This window comes from Chlorocebus sabaeus, chromosome 7 (genome assembly GCF_047675955.1).
Source record: "Chlorocebus sabaeus isolate Y175 chromosome 7, mChlSab1.0.hap1, whole genome shotgun sequence".
NCBI lineage: Eukaryota > Metazoa > Chordata > Mammalia > Primates > Cercopithecidae > Chlorocebus > Chlorocebus sabaeus.
The window spans coordinates 126,234,854-126,252,343 of record NC_132910.1 but is presented as its reverse complement, the minus strand read 5'-3'; positions in this window follow the sequence as shown (position 1 = coordinate 126,252,343).

The window sequence follows — 17,490 nt, the reverse complement described above, 5'->3', positions numbered from 1 at the left end:
ACATGTAACAAGAGTAAGTTACAGTCTGTTCACACATCTAATTAATTAGTAGACAGTTCACTACCCAAGGAGAAACATTTAGGCTGAACTTAAAATATGTAAAGAGGCAAATTTAGGCTAAACTTAATTTAACAATTTCCCCTTTTGTCAACCTGAGGCCTTTTTGCTTGCTGTTCCATTGTCTATGATGGTCTTTCCCCACATGTCTGCATTATTTACTGCGTTTCCACCTTGATATTTTTGCTTCTAAGACAGGCCTTCTCCAACCATACTCTGTGTTTCACCCCACTTCTTTGTTTTTCTTCAAAGCATTATTGCCATCTGATGTATTATATATGCCATTCTTATTCATTTTGCTTAGTTCCTGTCTTCCCTACTAGACTGTAAACTCCAGGAGGTAGAGCATTTTGACCTCTTGTTAATAGCTCTTCCTAATATCTAGAATAACGCCTGGCACATATCAGATGCTCAATAAATATTTGCTGAATCAGTAAATAAAATTTAGTTACTGTGCTAGACAGAATAAGGTCGCCCAAAGATGTCCACATTCTAATCCCCAAACCTATGGATGTTTTATTTGATATGACAAAAGGAGTTTGCAGATATGAGTAAGTTAAGGATCTTGAGATGGAAAGATTGCCCCACATATCCAGGTGGCCCAAGTATAATCACAAGGGTTGTCATCAGACAAAAATGGAGGTGCAGAGTCAGAGAAACAGATGTGACTACAGAAGCAGAGAGTTTGGAAGAACGACACTGTTGAGAAGGAAAAAGTCCAAAGCCTAGAAAAGCTGAAGACTTCTCCGGGCCTCCAGAAGGTGGAAAAGGCAAAGAAGCAAACTTTTCCCAAGAACTTCTGGACAAGGTTGGCCCATCTAAACTCATTTCAGACTTTTGACTTCCAGAATGACAAAATAGCAAATTTGTATTGTTTTAAGCCACTAACTTTGTGATAATTTATTACATAGAAGCAGTACGTTAATACAATTAGATTGCCTTGATATTTTAACCAATCAGTCAGAAACTAAGTTTTCTTGAAAATTTTTGCATTTAAAGATATTAATTGTATATGAATCTACACATGCATATAATCCAAATAGTTGTCAGTTTTTGTACAAAGATAATTTATATAAAGATAATTTTATCTTTGTACTTAAAAGTGATCTAAGAAGAATATGTAGGTAATTTGTACAAATTTTAGAATTTTTAGAATTTTACAATTAAAAGCAGAGTTGCTATTCAGAAAAAAACTTTTGTATCTTTATTTGGAAACAAAACTACTCAGTGAAATGTGATGATATACGAATCACAGAAACATAAAAGTTAATTTACTGTAATTAACTTATTTTTACATATTATCTAATTAGTATTTAGCATCTTGAACCTCTTTACTTTTTTCCATAAATGTGACATAAGACTTCTATCCATGCAGATACTCCTTGAATTACACTAGAATCATGTCCTGATAAATCCATCATAAATTGAAAATACTGTAAGTTAAAAATGCATGTAATATACCTAATGTACTGAATGTCAAAGCTTAGCCTAGCCTCCCAAAAACATGCTCAGAACACTTACTTTAACCTATAGTTGGGCAAAATCATGTAACAAAAAGCCTATTTTATTATAAAATGTTAAATTATCTCATGTAATTTATTGAGAAAATCAAAATTCAGAATTAAAAAGTATGATTTCTACTGAATGTATGTCACTGTCAAGGATTGCAATATTGAAAAATCGTAAGTCAAACCATCATAAGTTGGAGACTGTATTTCTGTTAGAAATAAGCACATAATTATTTAGACTAGTTATATTTTTGTTTCTTAATAGACCATTAGGATTTTTGCTAACCCCTGTGTTGACTATGCTACTTACTAGCAGTTCATACACAGCTAAGTCATCAAAAATCTCGATTTCTTGGTTTCCTCATCTGCAAAATGGGAACAAAAATAATACCTCAAAGAATTCTACTGAGAGTGAAAAATTGTCTGTAAGCAAAGCCCATAAAACATTGACTTCTTCTGTTTTTTTTTTTTTTTTTTTTTTTTTGTTGTTGTTGTTGTTGTTGTTGAGACGGAGTCTTTCTCTGTTGCCCAGGCTGGAATACAGTGATGTGATCTTGGCTCACTGCAAGCTCTGCCTCCCAGGTTCACGCCATTCTCCTGCCTCAGCCTCCCAAGTAGCTGGGACTACAGGCACCTGCCACCACGCCCGGCTAATGTTTTTGCATTTTCAGTAGAGACAGAGTTTCACTATGTTAGCCAGGATGGTCTCAATCTCCTGACCTCATGATCTGCCTGCCTTGGCCTCCCAAAGTGCTGGGATTACAGGCATGATCCACCGCACCCATGGTGGTTTCTTCTTGACTTCTTATGATTACCTAATAAATTCCCAGTGATTGTTATGACATGAAAGTCCATGTTTCTGTATTCTTCTCAATGTGATAATAATGTAAGAACATACATAATAACATTATATACATAAGAACATACATATTAGGTATGTTCTTAGATTATTATCACATAGAGTAGAATATAAACATAGAAAAATATCTCAAATATTATATAACATAGTATTTCTGAGCCTAAAACCAAAATCAATTATAATTATTATATCTTATTTTTCATTAGCTACATTTTTTTCTTTGTTAAGTGAGTCCATTTACAGAGTTTTATAACTTACTTAGGTAAATATTTTTGATTACTCCCTAGTGAAGGCCAGAGATAAATTTTAAAGACTGTTTTAAAACACTTTATTTCGAGTAGAATCGCTCACATATAATAACTCCAGACTCGGGAATCATTACAAAATTAATATTTCTCTAAATGTGTATATAGTACTTATAAAATTAATGAAATAAACACTTATGAATAAAAATGACTATATCCCAAGTTTAATATTTATTTTACTATATTTAGTTAAAACATTGACAAATGGAGCATATCTTGCTCTCTTAAATGTTTTAACTCCCTTTAAAATTAGATACACAATAACACAAAGGTTATGAAATAAATCAGTTTACTTAAAGTGTTAATTCCATGTATATTCATCAGTTTTCAGTTGACATGGGTTGACTGTGTGTCCCCGCCCAAATCTCATATTGAAATGTAATCCCCAGTGTTGGGGAAGGGACTTTGTGGTAAGGGATTGGATCATGGGGTGAACTTCCCCTTTGCTGTTCTCATGATAGTGAATAAGTTCTCATGAGATCTGATTGTTTAAAATTTCTACCACTTTCCCCTTGTCTTTCTCTCTCTGGCCACCATGTCAAGATGTGCTTGCATCCCCTTTGTCCTTCTGCCATGACTGTAAGTTTCCTGAGGCCTCCCACTCATGCTTCCTCTACAGCCTGCAGAATTGTGAGTTAATTAAACTTCTTTTCTTTATAAATTACTGAGTCTCAGGTACTTCCTTATAGTAGTGTGAGAACAGACTAATACACTAGTTTCCTGCTGGAAAATAAAAAGCAAAGCAAAAAAAATAAAAAAGAAAAAAAGAAAACAAAACAAACAGAACAAAAAACCCACATTAGCCTCGCTGGTTTCCTTCCTTTCTTCCCCAGTCCCTCCTTTCCTCCCGCCTGCCTGCCTGCCTGCCTTCCTTCCTTCCTTCCTTCCTTCCTTCCTTCCTTCCTTCCTTCCTTCTTCCCTTCCTTCCTTCCTTCTTTCCTTCCTTCCTTCCTCCATTCCTTCCTTCAGCAAAGACCTGATATGATAACCACATGAAGAATGTATGACTCCTAAGGTTGGTATTTTAGAGAAGGTGTGAAAGATCTACTTCTGGGAGGAAATGGCATTGGACAACGGGACAAACTAATGCTGAGACCAGCTGCCACTCACAGGATCAAAGGCCACTGCTAGAAGGATAATCACAGAAATAGCAAACAGGAAGAAATAGACCCCTTTCCTACCATTTCCTGTCAATAATTTTTTAGCACTCCCTGTTGGCAACAATTAATCCGGGAAAGGACAAGTATCATTTGCAGAGTACTAATATGGGCAACACAACAGTGTAAGTGTAGCCTGAGAGCTTGAGACAGTAGTTCATTAATCACACCATGGTTTAATGTAATTTTAACCTCATAATAGGGAATTGAATTATGAAAGCCTACCATCATTTCTCATTACCTCTTTTTTACATATAAAACTTTGGCTGGCATTAAATTGGCTATGTAGATAATAATTTTTGTCTGTTTTAAAGTCAAGATGAAATATAATCTATTACTTTGTCAGAAATCTAAGTGGTAAAAGGGAAAAATGATGAGTTGTTTAAGGTACTTCAAATGCCCTACTAAAAAAGTATACTTTGAAATAATCCTGAGAAAATAAATCTAATTTTCTAAATACTTAAAAGTATAATTGGGCTATTCTTTCATGCTTAAGACTCATGTTCCTTCTCTTTCTTTAGTACGTATTTTTTTCGTCTTTTAAAATGCCCAAACATAATTGGAATATTATGCGATATTTATTTAGTATAGTGGAAGATGTGGATGCCCACCAGATTTTATGTACTGGGCTGGTGTACCCACACCCCTGCTAGCTATACTCATACTTCTAAGCTGACACGATGGTAAGTTGCTAATAGCTGATAAAAGCACCCTCTCCTTGAGACTTGTCCTTGAGCACACTTGAGTAAGCATTCTATACTATATGATTTTGTAATATCTATCTTTCTTTAATCCGTGCACACCCAGGCAGCCTTCAGCCAATGGTTGATTCACAGGAGTTGTAAGCTGGGATAAAAATGTCAGTCATATTACTTCAACATGTGACTTACTTAATGGTAAAATGCATGGTTCAGAATCCCTGTGTGGGTGGGCTCAAGTTACATTCTAGCAAAATCACATTCTTTCTTAGATCTTTCCCTTCCTTTCTTTCATTGTAGTTTTCTCTCAGAGCATCATCTCAATAAAGTACTCGAAGGACAATTCCTATCTCAGGCTCTCATTCTAAGGAATCAGGTGTAAGATATTAGGACATATGAAATGTGATACTGTAGCATTTCCTGTAAAGTTCTTTCCTCATTCTGAGAAATGAATGACAACCTGCCTGACCCAAAAGATTCTGTTACCCAGTTAATACTGTTTTTCCTCCAACTGGGTCAGAAGTTTAAAGGTATAGAATTTACAATAAAATGGCTACTGAGGTCATCATAAAAACTGTAATTACAGATCTGTTACCCTATGGAGGTCTTATCCTTCTCCTGAGTTTTCTAGTTACATATACCAGTAGTTTCCCCCTAAAATAGTCATTGCCAAAAGTTGACAAGACCAACTAAATTTTTTGTTAACGAGAATCCCAGTGGAGCCTGTAATCTCAGCACTTTGGGAAACTGAGGCGGGTGGATCATGAGGTCAGGAGATAAAGACCATCCCGGCTAACACGGTGAAACACCGTCTCTACTAAAAAAATACAAAAAATTAGCCTGGCGTAGTGGCGGGCTCCTGTAGCCCCAGCTATTCGGGAGGCTGAGGCAGGAGAATGGCAGGAACCCCGGAGGCGGAGCTTGCAGTGAGCTGAGACCACGCCACTAAACTCCAGCCCCGGCGATAGAGCAAGACTCTGTCTCAAAAAAAAAAAAAAAAAAAAAAAAAAAAAAAAAAAAAAAGGAATCCCAGTGGATCTGACACTTAAATCAGTGTTATTGTCTAGGACAAGAATAATTAAAGCATACTTGTTGTAAAATAATAAGAAGAAACAGAAACATTGTAACCACAAGCTACAACAAATATGCTAATTTTAAGGCAAAGAAAGCACACCACAGTGTAAATTGATCCACTTGAAATGCACCTGTGTAGCTAACAAGAAATGGAATATGAAGAGGCCATCTGTCATTTTGTGTGGATGGTATAGTACCAGTCTCTTTACAATTGAGTCAAAGGACATTAGACATCTGAACTCAACTTCAATTGAAACAGAAAATAAAATTGTACTTTTGCAGATATACTGTATTTAATGTATTTTAAAAAGATGTTAATAACCTCCTTTGGTAAAACGATTCCAAAGAATGGCTGCAATTATAAACTTTCATAGTAGTTAACAAGCTAGAATGAACACTGGAAAAACTGTGATCTACAAGAAGTGAACAGTTAGAGATAAAAAACTAATGAAATATTTTTCTGAAGTCATCACTAATTGTGTTTTTAAGGAAATTTATATAGAAATAAACATCTTGCATTTTAAATATTGTCAGTGAAAACTAATTTTAATCATGCTAATACTTATATTTCATACAAGATCTGTAAATACATTAACAATGGTTCAAAAAATCAAACTATTTTTTCTTTTCATATTTTATTTATTTCCAATGACAAAAAGTGGATCTATATATATGAAATAAAACAGGATGTTTTAATATATATACATATTGTGGATGGGTTAAATCAAGTTAACTAGCATATGTATTACCTACTTGTCATTTTTGGTATAAAGTACATTGTTATTAACTATAATTATCATGTTTTACAATAGATCTCTTGAATTGATTCCTCCTGTCGAAATGAAAATTTATATCCTTTGACTAATGTCTTTCCATTTCTTCCCCCTTCGCGCCTGGTTATGACCATTCTACTCTATACTTCTATGAGTTCATGTTTTATAGAATCCACGTGCAAAGGAGATCATTTACCTTTCTGTGCCTGGCTTATTTCACTAAACATAATGTCCTGCAGATTCATTCATGTTGTTCCAAATAACAGGCTTCCTTCCTTTTTAAGTCTGATTACTATTGCATTGTGTATGTACACCACAATTTCTTTATCCATTCGTCTGTCGATAAACACAGGTTGATTCTATATCTTGCCTATTTTGAATAAAGCAGCAATGAACATGGGGGTGTAGGTATCTCTTTGACAAACTGATTTTTTTCTTTTGGAAAAATACTCAGAGGAGGAATTACTAAATCATATGGTAATTCTATTTTTAATTTTTTGACAAGTCTTCAAGTTGATTTTCATACAGGCTGTTCAAATTTACATTCCCACCAGCATTATAGCAAGATTTCCTTTTCTTTACATCCTTGCCAACACTTACCTATTATCTTTTTGATAATAGCTATTCTCACAGGTGTCCAGTAGTATCTCACTGTAGTTTTAATTGGCATTTCCCTGATGATTGGTGATGTTGAGCATTTTTTTCTTATACTTGTTGGACATTTATATGTTTATTTTTGAGAAATGCCTATTTCTATACCTAAATGTTTATATATTTTTTCCAGATTTCTAAGATTTTCAATTATTATCTCTTTAAATAAGCCTTCTGTCACTCTTGTTCCTCTTTCTTCTACTTCTTTAACACCTATTATGTGAAAGCTAGCATTCTTGTTGCAATCTCATAGATCCTGGAGGCTTTCTTTATTCCTTTTTATTCTTATTTCTTTTTTCTGTATATTTTCAAGGAAACTGTCTTCAACTTTACATATTCTCCTGTTTAATTAATTCTGCTGCTCATGTTCTCTTTTACATTTTTTACTGCATTCATTGCATTTTTCAGATTCAGCCTTTCTAGTCCTTTTTATTGTAATTTCACTCTCTGTGAAATTTTTTATTTTGTTCATTTATGTTTTTTTCTGGTTTCATTGAGTTTTTCCTCTGTATTTTCTTGAAGTTTGCTGAGTTTCTTTAAAACAATTATTTGAATTTTTTGCCAGGCATTTTGCTGATTTCCCAAATTATTGTGTTGGTTGGGCGCAGTGGCTCATGCCTGTAATCCCAGAACTCTGAGAGGCCGAGGCAGGTGGATCACTTGAGGCCAGGAGTTCAAGACCAGCCTGGTCAATATGGTGAAACTCTGTCTCTACCAAAAATACAAAAATTAACTGGGTTGGTGAAATGTGCCTGTAATCCCAGCTACTTGGGAAGTTCAGGCAGGAGAATCATTTGAACCTGGGAGGCAGAGGATGCAGTGAGCTGAGATCACGCCACTGCACTCCAGTGACAGAGCAAGACTTCATCTCAAAAAAAAAAAAAAAAAAAAAAAGAAAGAAAGAAAGAAAGAGAGAAAGAAAATTATTGTGTTGTTTTGGTGATATGTCTGCCTGGTTTTTCATGTTTCCGGTTGGCTTATATTGATGTCTGTGCAGTTGGTGATACAAATATCTCTTCTAGACGTCACAGGATGATTTTGATGGAAAAGCGTCTGCCATAGGAGTGTGTGAAAGTGCAACAGTGTGATGTTTATTCAGCTCTGTCAACTAAGGTCAGTGTGATGAAGATTGCAGGGATCCTCAGAGGCCAACACTTTAGATACTTGCAGCAGTGGTAATCATTGGTAATGGCTGTAAGGATCCTTCCAATGTCTATTTCTTTCACTGGGACAGTCAATGTCAAGGGCATCCATCTTGACACTGGTGGTAACTTGGGAGCTTGTTTGCACTGACAGTAACACTGGCATCTGACAATTGGCATCTGTGGAACAGCCACAAAGCCAAATCCTGAATCCTAGGCACACATGTAAGGACTTCACCTCTGGAATCTGGAGTAGTTATGGCTCCAGTGCCTGGGACACAGCCATCTTCTCTACTGCATTGGTAATCATGTGCAAGGTGCCTGGACTTGTGAAACAACCAGAGAGCCAAGGACAGGAGCACAGGCATGAGAAAAGCTCCAGTGGCTCTGGGACTGAGTGTGTAGCTGAGCTCTCTTTGGCAGCTGAGTTGGTATCTGGAGCACAGATATGTATAGAGACACTTTGAATCCCAGGCCAAGAATGTGAACTAGCTTGCTATGGCAGTGGCTCCTGTGTATGAGGCATAAGTGTGAGCGGTGGAACCACAGACAGGTGTCTGAAGTGTGGGCACTTGCAGAGCAGCTGTGACTCAGGGATCACGGACAGATGTAGGCAGAGGTAGCTCTCGTCCTGGAGCATCATAACAGCAGCTGATTATTAGGGCAGCGGGTACAGCTGCATCTCCTCTCCATGTTTCCGGATGGGAATGACTATTGGTTACCTCAGTGGCAAAAGATGTTAGTGTCATCCATGGACTAGGCAGCTGAAATCCATGGCTGTTCCCCCTGCATAACTAGTACTGATAGCATCCACTTTTCTTCTTAGTCCCCAGTCATCTCCTGGCATCTCAGTTATTCTGTTATCACCAAAAACACATTCTGTGTAGATGTTCTCTTTCTTGCTCCACTTTGTTGCTGAAGATTTTTATCTTAATTTTATAATGGAAACAAATTTATTTCTTGCAGTTCTAGAAGCTGGGAAATTGAAGGGTGTGGCACTGGCGTCTGGTGAAGGCCTTCTTGCTCAGTCATAACATGGTGGAAGGCATCACACAGTGAGAAAACAAGCTTGTGCTAGCTCAGGTCTCTCTTCTTCTTCATGTAAGGCTACCAGTTTCATCTGGGTGATCTCAACCTGATAACCTTATCTAATCTCAATTACCTACCAAAGGCCCCAACATCTGCATTTGGGGATTAGGTTTCCAACACATGAAATTTGGGGACACATTCAAACCATAACATCCCCCTCTCTTTTTTCCCTCATGACATTGACTTCTTGAAGAGTCCAGCAAAGTTGTTTTCTTCTGATGTTGGTAACTTTTATCCATCCATTTAATTTAACACATCAATTGAATCAAGGTACTTGTATTAGGCTGTTCTTACATTGCTATAAGGAAATACCTGAGGCTGGGTAATTTATAAAGAAAGGAGGTTTAATTGACTCACAGTTCTTCAGGCTATATAAGCATGGCACTGCTATCTTCTCAGCTTCTGGGAAAGCCTCAGAGGCCTTTAATCACGGCAAAAGGTGAAGCAGGAACAGATACATCAAAGGGGCAATGAAGAGGTGGGGTATCACACACTTTTAAACAACCATATCCCGTGAGAAGTCAGTTACTATTGTGAAGACAGCATCATGCCATGAGACATCCACCCCCATAACCCAAACACCTCCCAGTTAAAATGTAAATATTAGAAACACAAATTATTTTGTTTTCAGGTATTTTTCACAACAGAAACATTTATCCAAGGAAATGTAATTATTAAACATTGTTTGAAACAGAAAAGTAAAGATAGCTTAATTTGCTATATTATGTCAAATATAAGACCACGTGCTATTTTAAAAATTGTAGGGCTGGGCACAGTGGCTGACACCTGCAGCCCCAACACTTCAGCAGGGCAAGGCAGGAGGACTGCCCCAGCCCAGGAGTTTGAGACCACTGCTGCCGATTTTTAAATGGGTCCTTTAGCTCTCCCACGACTATTTTGTTTGCGGTTAGATGTCTTTATTTGTTTTATTGTGGGGGATAGAATATGCTGTATCTTACTCTTCCATATTGGTGACATCATTTCTCTCCCAAAATAATAGTTAATAATTGTAACTAAAGACATACGTGAAAAACCAGTCATAGCCCTCTACTTATTAGAAATGAGTGGGCTGCCTGAATCTTCCGTGAAGCCATTTTTTTTCTTCTGTAGATGGAGCAGAGAGCAGATCCAGCGAAGGTCTGATTAATGTTTCTTCTTACTCCTCCATGGACAGATATTGATGGAACAACAAAGTTATTTAAAAGTGATGTCTCCAAAGTGATATATTAAGCCTATTCATAACACAGGTAAAATACGTGTGAAGAAAGAGCTTTCTGTTGATGTGTTTGTTCAGAAAATTCCGGAAGGTTGTTACAGAGGGCAATTAATCACGTGCCAAATCAATGATCATTTATTAAGCCCAGTGTTCATAATGTATTTTATTATTATTGATCTAAGAGAGAAACACCGTATATATTATGTGTGCGTGTGAAGAAAGGAAAAGCACAGCTTTACCTAACATGAACATATACAATAGTTTTTCATACTTGTGGCACTGCCAATTAATTTAAAGCATTGTTATGCATATGGAACAATGAATTTTAAGATGTGTACAATTCAGTTCTTAATGGATTTATATATAGGTTTAATCATTTCAATCAAATTTACATTTTATGGAGAGTCAGTATTGTGGTAAGAATGTAATCTGGAGCCAGATTTCCTGGGCTAGTTACCTAAGATAAACGTGCAGCAATGTTTCCAACTCTATAACAGAGACCTTATGAGAATTAAGAGTTAACACATGGGTCTTGCTCAATACAGTGGTTAACACAAATAAGTGTTGTCTACTGTCATTATTACTTGACTAGTATCACCACTGATATATGTAAAGCACTGAGTAACATGAACACAAAGTCATGGTATTATAAACAGAGTGATTCTACAGTGTTAACATACGTTCACCACCCTCTTTTAAAAAACATGGTTTTGGAGGCATTTATATATGGGTATATTTTCCTAGCTAGTGCCTTTAAGGGGCAAAAACTAGCATATTTATTTAGAGATTTGGAATAAATATATACAAAAAACAAAAATACACGTAAATATACATCAATGGGATGAAATTTTTACTGAAAGACATGTACAGAGGTTGAGGAAGCAACAGTCAGTGCAGCTCCAGGAAACTTCATGGAGTGGAAAAAATCTGTGCTTAACTTTGCTAGAGCAGCTAGGGCAGCCTTTAAAAGAATGAATCATGGTTAAATATCAGTAAGGAGGGAATGGAAGAAAGCTTCTGCTCAGAGGAATGACTAAACGTACAAGAGAAATGAGGATGCTAAAGTCTGTTTTTTTCAGATTAGTATCTGCATAGTGTGAGGCTACATTTCAATACATTTTAAGACCTGATATAAAGCATGTTTACTTTGTCCTAACCATAACAGGTGAACATCTGATGTTTCTAAATAGGAGATATCATAATGAAAATGGCTCTGAAAGAAGCTCAGTTAGGCAGTAACATCTGATTCCTGTTGCCGAGTATTGAAAATGGAGAGATATGACCAGTAAAGATGATAGTCTAAGATGTGACTGATAAAGATGATAGTCTAACAGTCATTGCATGAGGCAAAATATTATTTGCTTCTTTGGGTATTTTCCAAGGAAATTGTGTACAGAAAAGCAGAAGAGTAAGGTTTAGTAAAGTTGTATAGTGAATAAACTTTGACCTTTAGGATCCGAACTTGCACACTTGGTATGCATATCTGATTTTTGCTCTTTTCATAAAGTGTGTGCAGAAAAATATAAATAGCAGGTCTTTAAATAGACGTAATTATAAAACAGGGCATTTTATCAAATTTTGAGGTCTTATACAGATAAAACCTTTTCATATTTGTTTATTTCTCTATATAGCTGAATCAGCTTGTATTTATGTATTTCATGTAATAATTTAGAAATGATTAAAGATTTTTGGATAAAGCAAGACATTTGCATGTTGACATGTTCAATAAGCTGATGATAACTACAATATTGATTTCCAGTGAAGGCAGGCATGTCTTTCACCAGGGAGGCATAAAGGAAAAATAAAATCATTTTCCATGTGTACAACTGTGTATGATACCATCCTCTTGTATTCTAACAGGAAGCAGAGTTCAGTCTTATTTTATATCCATACTTTCTTCTCCTCTCATCTTCCTAACAAAATAGAATATAAGTTATTCTAGGTCAGAAAAGTAGAGGTGGTTTTTCCTTCTTTTCTAATTAGATAGTCCATGATCAGATGATCCAGGTATTTGACACATCTATAGTAAGTCCTCATTTAGTGTTGTTGATAGGTTCTTGGAAACTCTGACTTTAAGCAAAATGATGTGCTGTATGCCATAGAAACTTAACTCTTGTTTATATCAATTAGCCTATGGTAAAACTGGTTTCATTTCACAGTATATCATTTCACTTAAATTTGCAGTTTTCAAGAAACTATCAATGACATTAAGTGAGGACTTACTACATTTCAAGTGAAATGCCATTTTGAATCACTTCATGCTTATTCCTGAATCCATAATTTATATAATATGGAGACATTTCCCTGATAAGCAAGAAAATTTGGCTATATTATTTGAGGCATTTCAAATATCAAAATTTTGAGAAAGAAGCCCTCACTACTAGCATGTATGTTTTATTAGCTTTATTTTGTCTTTCATTTTTCTATCTTTTTTCAGTAGCTATTTTATATTAATAAATGTTAATGTTTCATGATTAAAATCTAAAATATATATGAATAAAAAGAATATACAAAGTATCTACTGACATTGTATAAAATGATTATAAAATGAGAAATTTGAAATAAAATGATAATTTAAAAATATACTAGCAGTACAGTATACTTTAATGAACATACATAAAAACAAATGAAATAATAACATCATTTTCAAGCCTACTGAGTCATATATTTAAATGTGTAGTCTATTCAAGACAGATGCTTATTCCAATTTTCACAGCTTTATTGAATTCATTTTTAATTAGTCATCCTGCTGACTCCCTCAGGCCTCAATTTAGACTACAAATTTGTGGATTGTTAGTTTTGAGCCAATTTGATTTTTTTTTTTTTGGTTATTTATTTTAGGAAGAATTATCCCTGCAGTAATTTTCTTCTACTTGCTATGAGCAGAGATTCCTTAGCTCTTACATTTTAACTATGTATTTGTTTCAGTGAATTTTCTCTTCTTAAGATATTTATATATCGTGTGTGTGTGTGTGTGTGTGTGTGTGTGTGTGTGTGTGTACCTACAAACTGGAAGAAAATTACAAATAATATCTCTGTACAGGACTTGTATTCAGAATATCTAATACATTCTTATAACTTGTTAATAAGAAGCCAAAACCGGTAATATGGACAAAAGATTTGGGTAGACATTCAGTAAAGAAGATCTATTAATGGCTTCCAAACATATGAAAAGGTTTTCAACATTATTAGTCATTAGGGGAATGTAAATTTAAACCAGAAAGAAATACCACCGTATGTACAAGAAAAACTATTGTAAAATAAAAAGACAATACTGACTTTTGGTGAAGATGTGAAAAAGCAACGTATTACATATGCTTGTGCAAATGTAATATGTTGCAGACAATTTCAGAAATAGTGTGATTGTTATTAAAAAAATTTGAACATAAATTTTCCATGTAACCTAAGAGAAATAAAAACATATATCTGCACAAAGATATCTACTTGATGATTACAGAGGGAGTATACATAAGAGCCAAAACCTGAAAATAATCTGTTGTTTATCAGCTAGTAAGTGGATAACCAAAACTGGGCCCAGCCATATAATGAAATACTACATAGAACAACCAAAGAAGAAATTATTAAAGAAACAGGTATTCTTAAAACCTCTGTCATGCAGTATGACCAAATTTATACTTAAAACAATACACCTAATAGACACAGAAAACTCATGGCACATGGTACACTCTCAGAGTGAGATCATGTACAGCATTAAGAAACAACTCTAAATACTTAAAAAAAGAAATCATACTGAGTATATTGATTGATAACAAAATTAATGTTTAAATATGTAATAATAATATATTATGAGATGTAATAATTTGTAGACTGAACAACTTCTAAATAATCCATGCATAAATAAATAATCACAATAGAAATCACTGAATATTTCAAACTAAAGGATACAGAAAAAAAGGAACAGAATAAGTTTACCATTTCAAAGAGCAGGAAAATGGGTAAAAACCTAGGTGGATCAATCAAGAAAAAATTAAGTGAATGGAAATGATCAATATCTAGAATAGCAGAGATATTATTCTTGTAAATTCTGTAGACATGTAATAGCTAGAAAAATAATATAAACATGTTTATGACACCTTTATAACTCAAGTATAATAAATAAATTTTTAAAAAATGCATTAACAAAGTGACACAAGATGAAACAGAAAATACAAATAGTTCTATATTGACTTCATTGCCAACAACTTTTCTACAGAGAAACTCAGCACAATGTTGTTTCACTGGTAAATTTCATAAAACAAAAACCAAAAAACTAGTTTGGTATCTACACAAACTAGTTCTGGAAATACAGATGGGAGCTGTATACACACTGGAAACAAAAAGGAGTTTTTCAAAAGGTAGAAAATTTCTTAAATTTTTTTAAAGCCTAAAACGTATTAACAGAAATTAATACTTTTGAAGAAGTAGTCAGGAAACTCAAGTGAGGAAGGAATAACTGACCTTGAACACAAGTTAAAGTTACTTCTCAGCTTTAACACAGAAAGAAAAAAAAAGATAAAGCAATAAACATCCAAGAAGACTCTGAAATTGTGGAACAATATCAAAAGAGTAACATATATGTACTGGGAATACTAGAGGGAAAGAAACTAGAAAGTAATAATGGCCAAAATTGAGGGCACGAAAATAATCCACAGATCAGGAAGCTCAGAAAACACCAACTATGGTAAAGATTAAACACACACAGGCACATAGACACACACACACACACACACACACAGACATACTACATATAAACATTGTACTAAAACCGCAGGTGGAAAAAAGACAAATAGAAAGTCTGGAAGGGAGCTGCTGGATAAGAGGCACTTACAGAACCCCTAGGAAAAGAATGACAGCCAATTCTTCCCTGAAATAATGGAAACAAGAAGATAATAGAGTGACATCCTTAAAGAATTGAAAAATAAATCCTGCCAATCTAGAATTTTATGTCTACATATTATACTTTAGCAATGAATGATAGATAATGTCATTCTTAAGCCCAAACTGAGGATATTTAGTGACAACAAACCTCCCATGCAGGAAATATTTAAAGTTTTTCAGGAGGAAGGAGAATGGGATAAGTTAGAATCCTGAATTTCCATGAAAAAAAAAAAATCAAAGAAAGAATTATTTAAAGTAAAGTAAAAATCTCTTTTTATTTTTCTTGAGTTACTATCTGTTTGCTTAAAGTAATGATAACAATATATTGGATGATTATAGAATATGTGTAACTAAGGTAATGAAAACAATATCAGAAAGACAGAAGGGAGAATATGAAACACATTACTATATGAACTCTACACTATGTGTTATTTCAAGATGTACTAGGATTATTTAACAATATGTAATGCAAACCAAGTTTCATCAAAACAATGTAAAAAAAAACAAAGTATAACTGATAAACCAAATAAAATGGAATCACACAAAATTCTTAATTAAAAACCAAACAAGGTAGAAAAGAGCTGGAAAAAAGTGACAAAGAACAAATTTAATGAATATAAAAATATTATAAATAAATGTAGTACTGTGCAATTCAACTATATCAATAATCACTTTGAATATGAATGTTCTAACAATAATAGTTATTATCAGACTGGATAAAAATACAAGCCCCAACTATATCTGTCTGCAATAAACCCACTTTAAATATAAAAATTCTTATAGCTTAAAATTAAAAGCATGGAGAAAGTTACCATGCTAACTCTAAGCAAAAGAAAGCTGTAACAAATATAGTTTAGATAAAGTAACATTTTGAAGAAAGAAAATTAACATGAATAAAGAGGTACACTGCATAATGATAAAGAGGTCAGTTCTCCAAAAAGAATACAATTCTAGCTTGCATGTACCTAACAACAAAGGATCAAACCACTTGAGGCTAAAGCTGATGAAAATGAAATTTTAAAGTGACAAATCCATAATTATAATTGGAGAACTTAATATCCTTTCCCCTGTGTCACATCCATAATTGATAGGTAAAGCAGGCAGAAAACTAACAAGGATATAGATATCTGAAAATAAATAATCCATTTGATCTAAATAACATCTGTAGAACATCCCATCCCAAAATAGCAGAATACATATTTCTCAATTTTGCATTGATATTCACCAAGGTGGATCAGAGTTAGTACCATAAAATACATCTGAAAAAATTTAAAATAATAGACATTATGCAACATATTTTTATCTCGTTGTGATGGAGTTAATCTGGAAAAGAATAACAAAAAAAAAATGACTAGAAATGTCCAAATATTTGGAAATTAATCAACACACTTCCAAATAACACATAAGTCAAAGAAGCCTCAAGAGAAATTTTAAAATATTTTGAACTAAATGAGAATGAAAATAACATGAAAATTTGGTTGATGTAGCAAGAGCAGTACCTATAAGGGAAATTTATACCAGTAAGTGCACATATAAAAAAAGAAAATAAAGTTAAAATTAATGACTTACAAACTTAAATTAGAATAAATTACTTAATTCAATTAATAACTTCCTAAATTCCACCTTAGAAAAGTGCAGAAATAATAGCACATTAAAGTTAAATCAAGCATAAAAAATAACGTAAAATATAGCAGAAATAAATGGAATTCAAATTTTTTAAAATAGAAAAAATTATGAAAACATAAAACCGATTTTTCAAAAAAATTAATATTAAGAAACCTCTAGTCAGGCTAATCAGGAAAAAAATGGAAAGGACACAAAGTGACATCAGTCATGAAAGAGGTTTCATTAGTGCTGATTCAACAGACACTAAAAGGATAACAAAGGAATACTTTGAACAACTATATGCCATGAATTTTGTTACTTAGATTGTACAAATTTCACAAAAGACACAAGCTGCTAAACTTGCTTAAGAAAAAATATGTAACTGGAATAGTTTCATATCTATAAAAGCTATAAAATTCAGAGTTAAAAACTTTAAAAAATAAAACACAATCACGGGTAGTTTTAATAGTGTACTCTA